Below are 15,037 nucleotides of genomic sequence, written 5' to 3'. Positions count from 1 at the left end.
TTTAAATTGGAATTGCGAAATGGATATGCACCCAATATTTTACCTGCATGCAGCAAATCCTACGCCCCAGATTAATTAATTTGTAGGACTTTTATTATTATCTACGTGTTTTAGACAGACGTTCCATAAACGCTGTAGCATAAAATGTAATGCATTTTCTAAAGTTGCCTGTTAAAGTAGTTTTTTACATTTTTACATGCAAGGTAGCGCATTCCCACAATATTTCAGTTTTGCTACTCTAATGTTTACTTCTTGCACTAGTTTACTTGTAAATCGATATTTTCAACGTATAACATGAGTTATGAAACGGTTATGTGAGATAGTGTACACGTGTAAATAAGTTGGCAACACTGACTGTGCAGCTGGCATGTCAGCTGTCACAATTACTGTTTACTTTTCAAATACGACAACTGCATTGACGTACTTCGGATGACGCAGTTAGCAGAAACTAGTATTTTTCTAGTAAATTCACTGGAATAGTAAAGTTTTGAATGTACAAGTTTTTTTTTTTTAATTTTGTTTCATAAGTACGGGATTGTTGGCAAGCCTATGTTTTATTTCTTACTGATTAAAGCTGCAATGTAAAATCCACGACCAAACTAAAGCATTTATTTTGTGCATTAAATCCTGAAGAATCAGGAGCACCAATCGTGAATTTTAATGATATAGAAAATCACGTTGAAAACTCACCAAGCCTTTAAGCGAGTGAAGTGGTTTTGACAGCGTTGCTAACCTTATAAGCAAATATTTACCTCATTAAAGTACACAGACAAATTATTCTCTTGGGATTTATTTACTTCGTTGTGAACTATGTTGTAAACATGTTGAAATGATTTGATATACAAACATGTTTCAATGTTAATACTAGACCACTTGATTAAATACCCCTACCGCAGCAAACCTGTAAACTAAGCAAATTTCTTTTTGCCTAGTTGGATTTTTACTAAAATATTTTCTTAATGTCAGATTTATTCCCTATTAAAATTATATTGGGTTTAACAAGTACCCGTTTGCTGCTACAGGAAGAGTAATAAATCGTGATTTTGAATGAAATAAATAAATTTTCCAAGTTTGATCAAAATATATCCATATAAGCATCTAGACTGCCAGTGCAACTCCTAGGATCGTGGATCAGATCGAAAAACCCCCCACCACCGCTCCGTGCCGATGGCGTGACGTCAACCATTACTGCAACGATACGGAGCTGAGTCATGAGCCTTGGTGGTGTAGTTGATAACGTGCCGTGCTGATAATCTGAAGGTGCCGGGTTCGAATCCCGCTGGTAGCACTAACTTTTTGTTAACAATTTTTTTCATATCAGCAAGTTTGGTTGGTTTGGTTAGGTTATGACAGTTTAATTTTATAATAAAAAAAATATAAAATTGAATTTGGGACATTTATAATTTTATTTTGTGAACAGACCTATTTTTTCGATTAGTAAACCTTCAATCGACCTTATCATTATCAGCAAGTTTGGTTAGGTTATGACAGTTTAATTATATTAAATTTAAATTTAACCTACAAATTATACGTTTTGACAGCGACAGTGATACACATAACAATTTTCCGCGAACAGTTAGATAAGCTATGCTGATGCGCCGGTATGATTCGGAAGCGTACGACATGGTGCGGTGGTGCCACAGCGCCTCTGATCCACGATCCTTCGAGTTGCACTGGCAGTCTAGACGCTAGTGATATATCCATAGCAACAACAGCAACTACACTAGTTTACTTTTTCTGCATTAGAATAACATCGGGATTTATAATTTAGAACATATTTGTGAGAAGTAGTATAGGTTATATAATATTTTTACAGCACTGTCAGATATTTTTCCATTTGAGATTAAGTACAAAACATGTTAATTGCCATATGGGACTTATAGCTCAATTGTTGCAATCAATTACGCAATATCAATTGTTGCAATTATGCAACAAAACTGGATGTAACAAACTATAATGTGGATGTAAAGAAATTATTTTCTATTGACATTGTTTTATATTGGGTAAACTATTTCTAATTTCGAGCTCAAGGGGCGTCAACAGAGTTTGACGAGAAACGTTCACTTTGATACAAGGAGCAATTAACTGAAAAGTTCTCCCTGCAGCTGACAAGGCACCAATATCCTCCTCTGATCATCTTACTTGTGTCCTAGAGAGCTTGAAGTTGACTTAGTTTAGTAATGAATATACTGTGAATATTATCATACTTAGATTTAGTTTTCTCTGATTACATAGTTACAGGATTTTATTTTTTATTCAGAATTTACAATAATAAATACTATAAAAATTTAAATTGTATTAATGATTATTTATATTTTAGTTTAATAGATTACAATGCCAATTTGGTTCAACCATGTAAAGATATTAGAAACATATGTTGGTTATTTCCAAAATTAATTTTACAGTTTATTTTTTGTGAATAAATTAGTTTTTAAAATACGTTTACGACAATGAACTACGACAGCTCAATAAGTGAGTCGTAAGTTTATGAATTAAGGCAACTACTGTTTGCTAAATATATTTTACAATCATATCATAAGGGATTTGAAAAAAACCATTAAAAGGCTTTCAAGACCTTTCAAGAAGCATAATTGACTTCTCTCAACTATTTATATATATATTTTTTATTTAATAATAAGTTTTAAATATTAAATAACCTCTTATATCCAGATGTGATAGACATATATTTTTAAAACTATTTTTTCACAAATGTCAGAACTTGAAGTGAGATTTTTATATTATTTTAGAATAAGACAACAATTCTAAAGGTAATCCACACATGGGTATGAGATCTATATTTATTTTTATCATGTTGAAGTCTGACATTTGTCCATGCAAATAGAAACCCCTCCATAATTCATTTTTGATGTGTTAAAATATCTTTATCTTTTAAGATTTTTTTTGTTTCCATGAAAGATTAATTAATTTCTTTGTGGATAGGTAGCCTTTACAAAGGGGAAGTCATCTTTCGCTTAGTAAAGCTATAGATTAAAGATTAGAAACTTTTATTTGTGGTTATTTTTAATCCATGGTAAACAGTTAGAAGGACATTAAAACAATTAGTGAGGCAAACAAATCTTTTTTACTTTTTATACTTTGTCTTAAGAGTTACTCTATTGTTTAAAATTACTACCTAGCATTGAAACAGGGGTTTGTTGAGTGTTCCCGTTAACATCCAGCCAATCTTTTTAAACACCTTTTTTATAAACATTACTTCTTAGGTATCAAAATATTAGGTCAGTTATGATTGAATTTATTTAATAAATTTCTTGGATTGTAAGATAGAAAAAGAAATAGGGTAAAAATAAATGCCAAATAATGATGGACATTCTTTAAAGTTTAATAAAAAGTAATGAAATTGTTTGGTTATTACTAAATAAGGAATTTTACAACCCATAACCACAATAAAAGTGTAACCCTACAAGTTAATCTTTCTTAGTTATTTACTTATTCAGTAACTTACCTTTTATTAATAACCATTCCATTTCATTACAGTAGACATAGAAAGCGGGCTTTAAAAATCTCAAAACCTATTACTAACACACAACAGGTCCAATGGCACAATTAGAATCTGGTTTTATCCCTTAAAAGTATAGAATAAAATGTTTGGACGAAATGGCTTAGGCATTCCAAAAGAAGGCATAATGGATGTTAGCTAAATAAGTAATGAAATAATGTTGAAAGTAATATTGAAAATAATGAACACAAATCTGACTATGAATATTTTTTTAGTAAAGTTGTTATAATTAATATCTAGAGTCTTTGAAATCCGAGACTTTATTGATCACCCCACTTTGTTACCCAAGTCCTTTATTTCCCTACCAGCAGTGTAATTAAAGTTAAGAGAGTTGATTAAAGGTCGGTTCTTAAAATAGAATTCTTTTAGAAAAAAGTCATGAGTCGTTTCATATCTTGTTGTAGTTGACTGAATCTTGTATACGTTTTGCATGCTATATCCGTTAATCTTACAAGTTTGAAAAAGTTCCAGAACCAGTGTGATAGGACATAGGAACGGGATTTTCGGGGGGATTTACAGGGTAATTTTTGTTTCATCAGACCTTCAAAACATAAAATTTCCCAATTTCTCTCCAATCCAATTGAAAGAGCTTAATAACCCAATAATATAGTATATAGTGTTATGTATGGTTATTCATTAAGGAAAAAGTTCAAATAATTGTAAATTTAAAATTTTCATCTTATTTTATGGAGAATAAGTAAAATTTTGTATTTTGCATGTTTATGGATATATTTTGATGAAACTTGGCAAAATTATCTATTTTATACTAATCTATTAATATTTTACATTGGAAACCACTTTATTACCTATCCTGTAGCAGCAAACCTAGGTACTCGTTAAACCTAATGTTATTTCAATAGTTTTAAGGGAAAACTGAACCAGGCAAGTGGAAATTCACTTAGTCTTCATGTTTGCTGTTGCGGGGGTGTTTAAATTTTTTATTAAAATATTTACAGCTCCAATTAAAAAAAAAAAAACCTATTGTAAAAAGTCAACTTAACGTGCCAATGTAAACCTCAAATCTTTAAGTTGAACTAACAACATTTTACCACCAATTTTAAAATATATCTTTAAAACTATGGATATATAACAGTTGTTTATTTTTCCAAAACGAGTAAGTTTTACAACACTTTCAGTAAGTATTTACTGGTATTTAAAGGTATAGTAACGAATTGTGTCTTTTTACTCCGGTTGAAAAAGTTTTTTAAGGTTTTTCTTAAAACCCAGTTTTAAATGACAATTTTAAACATAATAAGGTGAGTTCTTTCCTGGTATCGCTAAGAAATATTAATATTTAGACGGTCAGAAGCGGCATTAGTAGGGATATTTCGGGTCTAGATGTATGGACTTATACTCTTTCACCGTTGCACGTTACATGTTGACTCAGGGGGGGGGGGCAGTCCATTGCATAGCAATTTGATTTTACATTTTTGTAGTAACACTCTTAAAGCAAAACATTTATACCATTATGTGTCTGTCAAAAGACACAAATTCAAGAATATATTATTCCATAGTAGTTCAAAACAGGTGTTTAACTGTAAATTTGTTGCCGTGAAACAAAACTGCATTATGAATATTTCAAAAAGGAGAAAAGGTTTATTTTGTAAAAACAGAATAAAACTTTATCTCAAATTGGAAATATTCCTGACTCCCACCGTACAACTTGATTCTTCCTTCCCACTTGCTGCTTTCTGTTCGTGTCGAAGAGGTTGACAGTCCAAAACATCACAGTTTGCCGCAAGGCTTTTTGCCCTCAAGGGGGGGGGGGTCTTTACGTAAGTAAAGTTTTTTGGGACTTTGACACCCCAGAGGGAGGGGAGTTTGGAAAGTTGAGATTGGTAAGGACGGTTGAAAATGCGGACAAGCGTGGTGTGTGGGACCGAAGAGGGAGTGAAATATAAGGAGGGATAAGGAAGGTTACATCATACGATTGGTGATCTAAGAGGAAAAGTCTAAAAGTTTAAACGTGGTGTATGTTTAGGCCTATACGTTAGATAGTGAAGATAGATTTAGCTGAATGAGTTGAAAGAAGGTGTAAAAAAGGCCGATCAGCCGATAAAGTGACGTAAATAAGAAGGTGAGGTCTGGCGTTGGGAAGATATTGACCAAAGATAAGACCAATTTGTGTGGATACAAATAAGAAATAGACGATCGTGGTGAAAGACTTTATCGCTTCCACCATGATGTAAAGATATCTGGAGTCGAGAGTCAGAAATATTTCAAATTTGAGATCAAAACTCTCTCTCACACTTTGAAATATTTATAATGACATAGCGTTTCTATGTAACGAAATATACAATTGAATGAAATTATAAACACAGTCCTACACTACGTACACTAGTCTTACCCATAGTAATAGCTACTTCCACATAGGAAAATTCGCTAAAACATTTTTATATTAAATTATACATCCTAAAAAAAACACCTGATACCTTCCGCTTTATGCTAATATTCTACAAAAAACACATTTTAAATATTTTTTACCGAACAATACAGTGTCCAAATCTGTTAATAAAACTGAATTAAAACGGCGTATTTCAGTTAATTGTTATAAGAATGCAGTTAACTTGTTCTGACCCTTTCTATAAAAATTAAAATCAACTAACGATAAAAAAGACGCATATTATATTTCACGTGGACAACCGACATTCTGGTGATAACGATACAACCACACTCACAACCGTCACTCGGGTCACTATCAGTTTCTTGATGCCACTAGTTGGTCACACAAATGATGGTTAAGTGGTTTTTAAAGCTATCTAAAAACTTTATTTTGTTGTAGTAAAACAAGTGGAAGTTAGTTTTTTTATACCAGGCAATATACAGGAATTTTAAGTAATATAAATAACAATAAATTTGTTATACCAAATTATTACACTTTACCTTATTGACAGAACTGAAGAACAGCTGTCAATTAACTCGATTCAAATCTGTAATGTTCTGATTCTTTCTTAGTTGGCTGATTCCCATTATCAAATGTACAAACTCGTGAAGTAGTAAGTCGAAAACGTTTTAATTATAAGAAAACTGATTTATGTGTTATATATTATAAATAATATTGTTTAACATTGTTTAATATAAATAATCAATTCAGTTGTCTGTCAGTTAATAACCTTGTAATTGTCAAATAATAAACGTCAACTGTCGTGTCTAATTTGGATGGATAAGCTTGTTCTCAAAACATTTTATAAATTGTAAAATAACATTTTAATTAAATATGTTTGCATCAACTACACATAAAAATAGTATTACTTTAGGTTACCTGTTATTCTGCATTTTGTAATTGTTGCAGACGAGTTCAAGCATTAGGCCTACCTAGTACGAATGATACTCCATATCAATTGGGAATTGGGAAGTTAGACTGTTGCCTTATCTTATTTTACTGAAATAGTAAAGTACAAATGTATACAGCTAAGGAAGGTTATAAAGGTCCTTTTTAATTTATAAGAATCTACGATAATTTGTTTTTACCGTGAGTAGGAGTAATTTGTTCAGCATCCTACCATCTGAGGGAAAACACCATATGACAGGCTATTACAGCAAACACCATCTTAGCTATCAGTGAAGTATTGGAGAATAATAATTCTAAATAAAATTTTTCCTACCCACTCTCCGGTGATTGGCCTGTTCAGGGGTACTGGGTAGAGTATAATTCCACGAATTAAGCTATTGACAATATGACTAATTTTTACTCATGATAGATTTTCAAAAATTCTAGGTAACAGAAAATAACACAAAGTACATAATCCACTAATAAATTTAAATACTTCTAATCCTGAAAATTGTAGATAGTGTGAATTTAAGATGAGGTAGCATTAGTATAAACTAAAAGGTACTTACGTATTAAACGGAGGCCACATTTTGTCAGCGCGCTGCGGCGGTTATGTTAGGTTGGGTAATCATAATAGAAAGTATAACTCGTCTGGTATCGATTCATAACGAAGCGAGGAAAGTCCTACACACATAATATTTACGATAACCCAACCTAACATAACCGCCGCAGCGCGCTGACAAAATGTGGCCTCCGTTTAATACGTAAGTACCAATTGAAATCGTGTTGAAAAGATTATTCAATTTGGCAATGCACTCGAGATCCAACAGTAATGCTTTATCTGAAATTCCCAATAATAATTGAGATTCAAACCGTAAACTTATTGATTTGAATGCTTTAAGAAATAATTTATTCCTAAGATCTCAGAGAAAATAAGTGCTTACTCTGATTCTAAAGCACATTTTCTTTTTATTTTATAACTTTTCCATGCATTTTAGTTGTCATTCGGAATATTCCAAACCATTTACAAGATAAAAGAAAATGGTATCATTCCGTGTACTTGTGGTATATATTTATATAATTTTACTAGTAATGTTATTTTTATTACTTTCTATTACGGTGTAATTTGTCTGGAAAATTAATTTAGTATCACATTAATTATTTTATTATCAAACAACCAGCGCTCATTTCGATTCCTTGACTAACCCACGGTCATAATTAACGTAAAACTTTGACTATCAATACAACAATATCCAATTGACTTCAGTATCCAATAGTCAATGGTAAAACATTGGCCTGTGACTATTTGCCCTTATAGTTAAATACTTTTTTCGGAATTGTTTAGTAAACACAAACCAAAACACACAACTTGTGGTCAATTATTTTATTGCCTGTCTTTCTACATTTTTAAACCTCTCTAACGATCCAATTTATCAGGTATTAACGATATTATTCATTAAAATGAAAAGCATGCAGTCATTATTATTGATAATTTTTATGGTTGACAAAATCAAATTTGGTTTTAGTTATATAATAATAAAAAGAAATATATTTAAAGCAAATTGCAATATAACTGTAAAATAAAAGAGGAATGAGAAGTTTGTAAGGGTTGTAGATTTAAGAGGATTTCCCCTCAATATTAGAGTCCGATCATAATTGTTAATTACCTACATGATTTTAAACTATCTTAATTAGAGTCAGGAATACCAAAAACTCAATGTCAGTCATGGAGTTTTGTGGCCAACCAAATCAGTAAACTAATCTAACTTTTAATGAGCTACACAGTTTCAGAATGAGAAGCCAAAAGTTGTTTTATTGATTTCAAGGTATTTTTTACATAAAAACATTCACGTAAAACCACCTAACCAAGTTAAGATTGATCTCACAGAAAGTCTTTCGAATTTACTTTCAGATGAATAAAAAGTTTAGTTGAACCCATAGTATGCTACTTATTTTATATTTTAAGTTATTTTGACGATTGAAATGCATGTTATTTCCATGTTAAAAGCAATAAAGACATTTCATTTCATGAAGTAAACACATAGAGGCTTCCTTATAATGTAAAAAAACAACGACAAATAAATACCAAGTAATATATAACTACCACTTTTCAAAGAACAAAGATTCGTTAATATGAAATTATGAAGTAAACCTGATTAAAATATTAAAAACTATAACAAGTGGGGTGATTTCTGAATGTTATCTATGTTTCAACTTGTAGTGAGTTTACTTTTTACACACAACACGACAAAGAGTTAAAACTGGAAATTAAAATATTAGTCTGTTTATGTTTCCCACGATCCTAACCAAATTAATTTTATATAATTTTCGTAAGAGTTGAAATACGATTTCACACCAGCCATTGCTAGTAACGATAAACATAAAATATATTTATTCAGATTTAAAATTACACAAAAATGTATTTACCAAGTGATAAATGGGAGACAAGGCAGCAAATTTTTAAAATTATCTTTTTATGTAACCTGTAAGTAATAATTTGCAAATATTTTGAAACGACAAAATAAGAATAAGATGTTTTAAACAATCGGTTCTTTTTAGACAAAATAAAAAGGAATTCGATCAAAAGAAACAGTCATGTCCAAATATTTTCTAAGATAAACAGTTGAATGTCACCTGTCAAATGCACAAAAGGCCAGTATTTATCTTGTTTTATTCAACAAAGCCAACTAATATTGTTGTGACTTTTCCAAGTAAAACATAGTTATATGCTATTTTATAAGGAGGTTTTTCAGCCACCATTATTTTTAATAAAAATAACTTAAATAATAACAAGCTAGATTGACTTTAACCATTAATATTATGAAAAAGTTATAATTTAGGAAATATAAGCAAGTGTAGCAATATATATAAAGATACTTTGATATATGTCTATATCGTCTTTAAAATAGAATTTTTATGTTGAAATCATTATTGAAAGCCCGCGTATTATTTGATGTGCTTAAATTGAATTGGAAAGTTGGCCACCCTATTATCAAATATTAACTTAAAAAAGTAAATGTGCAGTATTTTTCAACACAAAATTTCTCAGGTTTAATTTAAAATCTAACTGAAAACATTTACAATTGTAGGTAAATATATATAAGACAACTCTCACACCCCGCTGGATTCGAGCATGAAATTAATATCTTTGTATTTCAGTATGGCGTTTTCAACCCTGATAATATTATATTTTTTGTACGAAGTTACATCAGTAAAACCAAATAAATGAAAGAAGTTTCATTTTATTTTATTACGTTAATTGCCGGTACGCTAAAGAAGAAATGTACTTACTTACGTTTAACATGAAGTAAATGTATAAAACTAACAAATTTTATTTGATTTCATACAAAATTCGATGAGATCATAGCTACATAAGGGACAATGTAGTTATAGAACAATATAACTGAATGCAAAGTGGTGATGAGGGGAGTTTGGTTGAATAGTTATAACTTTGATGCTGCCCTTAAGATACCTACAACGCCTAACTAATCTGATGAAACAGAAACTACTTTACGGTTGTAGTTATTTTCCTAAATTTTTAAACTTGAATCGTTTCGGTAAAAAAGTCTATTGTAAGTATTATGTAGAATATTTTGATTCTGATTTATTAAACAATATTATCAGTAAATAATAAAGTTCTGATTGTTGTTTAATAACATATAGTTACTACAAAACTTTTCGTTATCACTAAATTTCTAACTTGTTCTCAATTACATTCATTAAGATTGTTAAAGTAATTATAATCAACGATCTTTTTTTTTATTTAAAAAAGAGGTTGGCGGCCTCTTTTAACCTTGCATTTGCCCGTCCACATAGACTACAGATCTGTGCGTGGAACGTATCCAGCAAAGCAAGGTCTATCCAGCAAGGGGTGTATCCATATTAAGGGGTGTATCTATATTAAGGGGTGTATCCAGCAAGTCTTCAAGTTGTATATATTGGATTACTTACTTTATCAAGAGCTTTGTAAGCAGCTTTGAGTATATGAATTCGTTTTTAAACCGTGGTATATGTTAACCTTTGTTTTACCATAAGTATGGAATTGTATACATACTACATTTATAGTATAAGTCTATAACTGCCTAACTAGAAATGGTCAAATAATCCAACAATCTTTTAGGTTCTACTAATACTACAGATACTATACCTACATTCGTAACTATATACCTACATTCATGCATGGGATGAAAGAAATATTATTGGTAACCTGAAACGTGTTGTATAAGATTTATGGTTAAATTCAAAACTTGATGAAACTTACTATCTGCCAAGACCTTTTTATTTATTTTGTAAGTTCTCGCCAAGGAATATAGCGATAACAATACAAAATAACGCAAATACTTTACACACATTTTGATTGCTTTTGAATTATATCCTTGACATTTAGCTTCAAATTAACAGTTATATTTCTTTATATTGTGGTTCCATTAAAATCGTTAGCTCCCTTTCTTCTTATAAAAACAAACAGATTTACATTTTAATGTTTCATCAATTACTTAAAACAAAACTAGGCTTTGATGAAAAATCCAAACTTAATTAAGTACACAAATATGATAGTTTGTTTTAAAAGCATATATAAGCGTTAGCAAACTGTGTTGTTAAACCATTATTTTAAGAACTTTGACGTTTATTTAATTTAATTTAGTATTATACTGAGGATAAGGCTTTTACTTTTTCATTGATAATTTGTAATGCTTAATATTTATGTGACCACATACCTACCTTTACAGTTGTCCAAAATAAATACTATATTAATATAACAGTCTAATTTTAAACGTGATACTTCTTGTTAAAACCAGCCCAGCCAAGTACGGCTCAGACCATCAGTTCTGTTGATGTTTAATTTCCTCTCTAGGTCATCACGTAGCAGACCGCGTAAGTTGTTCTCCTCAGGAAAGAGCACATTCTACATTTGTTGACCAAATTATCAAGACAAAACGTCTGTCTTGTTGTTTTAGACAGTTTTTATTGTTTAAAAAAATGTTACATTACCTGTGTCCGCCGGTCGATTTTATTGTCCAGTTAAGTTTCAATATAAGTAAACAGTTAGTTATTAGTAAGCAGTTAAGTATAAATATGTTATACCATTATACTCTTTTTTTTATTGTCTATACCGAAACAACAACAAATATTTTTTTAATGTTTGCTAGTGGATTCTTTAGAAAAATATGTTAGCTGTCAAGGAAATATTAGAATAATATTAGTGAGGTAACTGTGATATTTTACATTTATTCTTTTGGTTGTAAGATAGTTTTCCTATATGCCATTATAATTGATCAAATGGTTCGTTTTTTTATGATACAAGATTTTTTTAAACCTAACCGCCCATCACCATTTTTCTAACTTTACATCCTCCGTAATATCTTTTTATCTCATGACTTTTTATTCCATTACACTTTGCCCTGCTATTAAAGGTATTGAAGGCCTTTGCTGTGGGCTTTGTTAATCCTATCCATAGGTTTATCGCTATCCTATAATATGTGTCAAAGTGATTCTTAGGCAGGACTTGACACTACTGTATTCAATAACAATGAGTATTTGGAAAATTTAATTTTGGTTTGGAAAAAGTTAATTTTTATTTATTGTTCTGTGTAAATGTCAATTAATATATGTAAGTTATTGGCAAATACATTTTATAGTTTTTGAGTCACGTAATGAAACTAGCAGAATAAAATATTCTGTTTTTAGTTATCAAATGGCAAGTTTAAGCGAAAAAGAACAAAACGAAAAATGCAATAACAGTAATTATAATTACAATCATTAAAGATTTTTGAAGTTTGGAATTTAGCATTGAGGGTAGCTGGTATAAACGTGATTAAATTAAATGCTAATAATGGTAGTAATAAATTTAACAATCGATTTCAGAAAAAATGCATGTTTAATGCAGACAAATATGAAATAAGGGTAGAGCATCACAGAGTCCTTGAAAAACCTTCCACCGTATTTATCATATAAATTAAAATGTGGACTTAAGGGTCGTTTTGAGATGGAAAAGGCAAACCCTTCTCAGCAATTACTGACATTTCCTTCTTCTTTTAGCAGGTAAAACATTTAGAGCTTTTCAACATTTAAGCATAATAATAAGGATCGAAACAGCAAAAAACGGGCTTTATATTTGATGGTGTGGTGTCTATAAGCTTCCATGGCATCCTGGTTTCTGATTGGCCTTTGCTTTGTTATTAAATGTACCTTAATGTAATGTGTCAAAATATTGTGTATATGGTACACTGCATAGATATTTCCTTTAATTAGTTTCAATTTATTTCTAGCTATAAATCTAATTCTTCCTATTGAAATTATCGTTAAGTTTTAAATAGGTTATACAGAAATAAACTACGACGATGGTAAAAAGATAAATAAAAATTGTGTTCTCAATTAGGAATCCTTAGTTTATAAATGTTGTGAACAAGCGTTTTAGACTATATGTCTAATATTATTCATATTTGAAACGATGTTTCTTAGACTATGGATTGATATTCGTTCCTATTGTGAAGCTGCAGCCCCATCTAAAATCCAATCGAATGGACGTTGCGTCTAAGAAACGGATTCAAAGTAATGAAAAGTAATTTCAAAGAGTTGAGAAATGCTTTTTAACAAATTAGGCATTATAATAAATTATAAGGACAAAAGGAAGAGCCGTTTACTATAATTTCCAACCCCACTCATCAACGTTTTAACTGCTCACAAAACGTTCTTAAAGACCAATTTCAAGAACTCCGGATTAACAATTGCTTGAATGCTTACAGCCTTGGTAATCCAATAATTGCTCATTCCTGCAAAGCTGCCTGGAAATAATTTTTCCTGCCACTGCATGGAAATTATCCCATATTATAGGTACCTACAAACTGTGTGTATTCCATAAAACACTAAGATCCGTTAAAAAATATCAAAACTAAAAAAAAAACTTAATCAAAATTACATATTATATACAACTTAAAAGTTAATTTTGTGTTATGATAAGTTAATTATGATCTTGCCGCTCTCGAAATGAATCTACAGTTGCTGCTCTGTAATCTTCAGTATCTTTATAATTGTGTTGTGGCTACATAGTTTTCCCATTAATATGAATCTGCTACTTACTGTCTCAACTGTACTTTGAATGTAAAAATTATCATATGATCAGCTGACTGTTTGGTACTGTTTGTAAATGTTATATTTGATTTTATTGTAGTTCTTTCTTAATACAAAAGTCTTTCAATGTTAATGTTCAAACGATAACTTATTTTGTGTTAGTATATTTATATAAGGCACAAGCCTTAGTGTTATAGTATTTCTTTCTTTTATCTAAAAAAAAAAAAAAATACAGATGGCATCGATTTTACTTGTTCTAATGTTTTAAAACACCACGTGACACAACATTGAACTAATATTTTTTGTTTAAAATGAGAAACAACAAAAATCAAGATCATTGTCCCTTTTTTTGTAACGTTAATGTAAAGTTCTGTAAAATTACTCAATGTTTAGTTGTTATAATAAAACGATTTGTCAATATTATCTTCCAATGTTCGTAATTTGTGTCATAAAGTATCAAAACCCCGCTTATGGTATTGTCCACCAACGCAACAATTGAGAGTAAGACGACCGCAACAAATAGAGTTCACTTTACGAAAGCTACCGAAAATCTACAGTTGCCGAGCAGCAATGACGTACTTTGCGCGGTTTACTATATTATTCTTCCTTTTTTGCATACATAAACAATTTTTCACCAAACCTGGTGATATCGCCTACACCTCTTGGAATTCATACCACGCCTTTAACTCTATAGTATATTTCATACCTTGGGCCGAAAATGAGGGTTTCCCGGCTCAAGATAGTTCGAGACGAAGTCGAGAACTTAATGATTAAGAGCTGCAATACCATTTCGGCCCGTGGTACGAACGCTATTTTTCACCCCACTATACCCTATTACCATTCTTCACCACAATAATAATGAACACGAAGTCAACACAACTACAACTTTAAGGTTATGTGAATTACCTCATAACTGGTTCATTTGCGGAATCAGCCAAAATAATAATAAAAAGTTGCTAGGAAAAAGGCACGTTTTCATCAAACATAGTCTGTATTCATCTTAAAATTAATCATAGGAGCCTTATTTACTTCTGTTTGCAGTATGTTTGACTAATATTGCATACACATGTTTGAATCACTTCATTGTTCAAAGTTAAAGTCTAAGCTCATTGATAATTTTACTATGATTGCATAATAGAATTATATTTGAATTACCATGTGACGGGGTCTTCTCAGTT

The sequence above is a fragment of the Macrosteles quadrilineatus genome, unplaced genomic scaffold, assembly GCF_028750875.1.
Source record: "Macrosteles quadrilineatus isolate MER2022 unplaced genomic scaffold, UCM_ALF_1.0 Scaffold_9__3_contigs__length_116548681, whole genome shotgun sequence".
Taxonomy (NCBI): domain Eukaryota; kingdom Metazoa; phylum Arthropoda; class Insecta; order Hemiptera; family Cicadellidae; genus Macrosteles; species Macrosteles quadrilineatus.
This window is presented reverse-complemented; position numbering follows the sequence as displayed.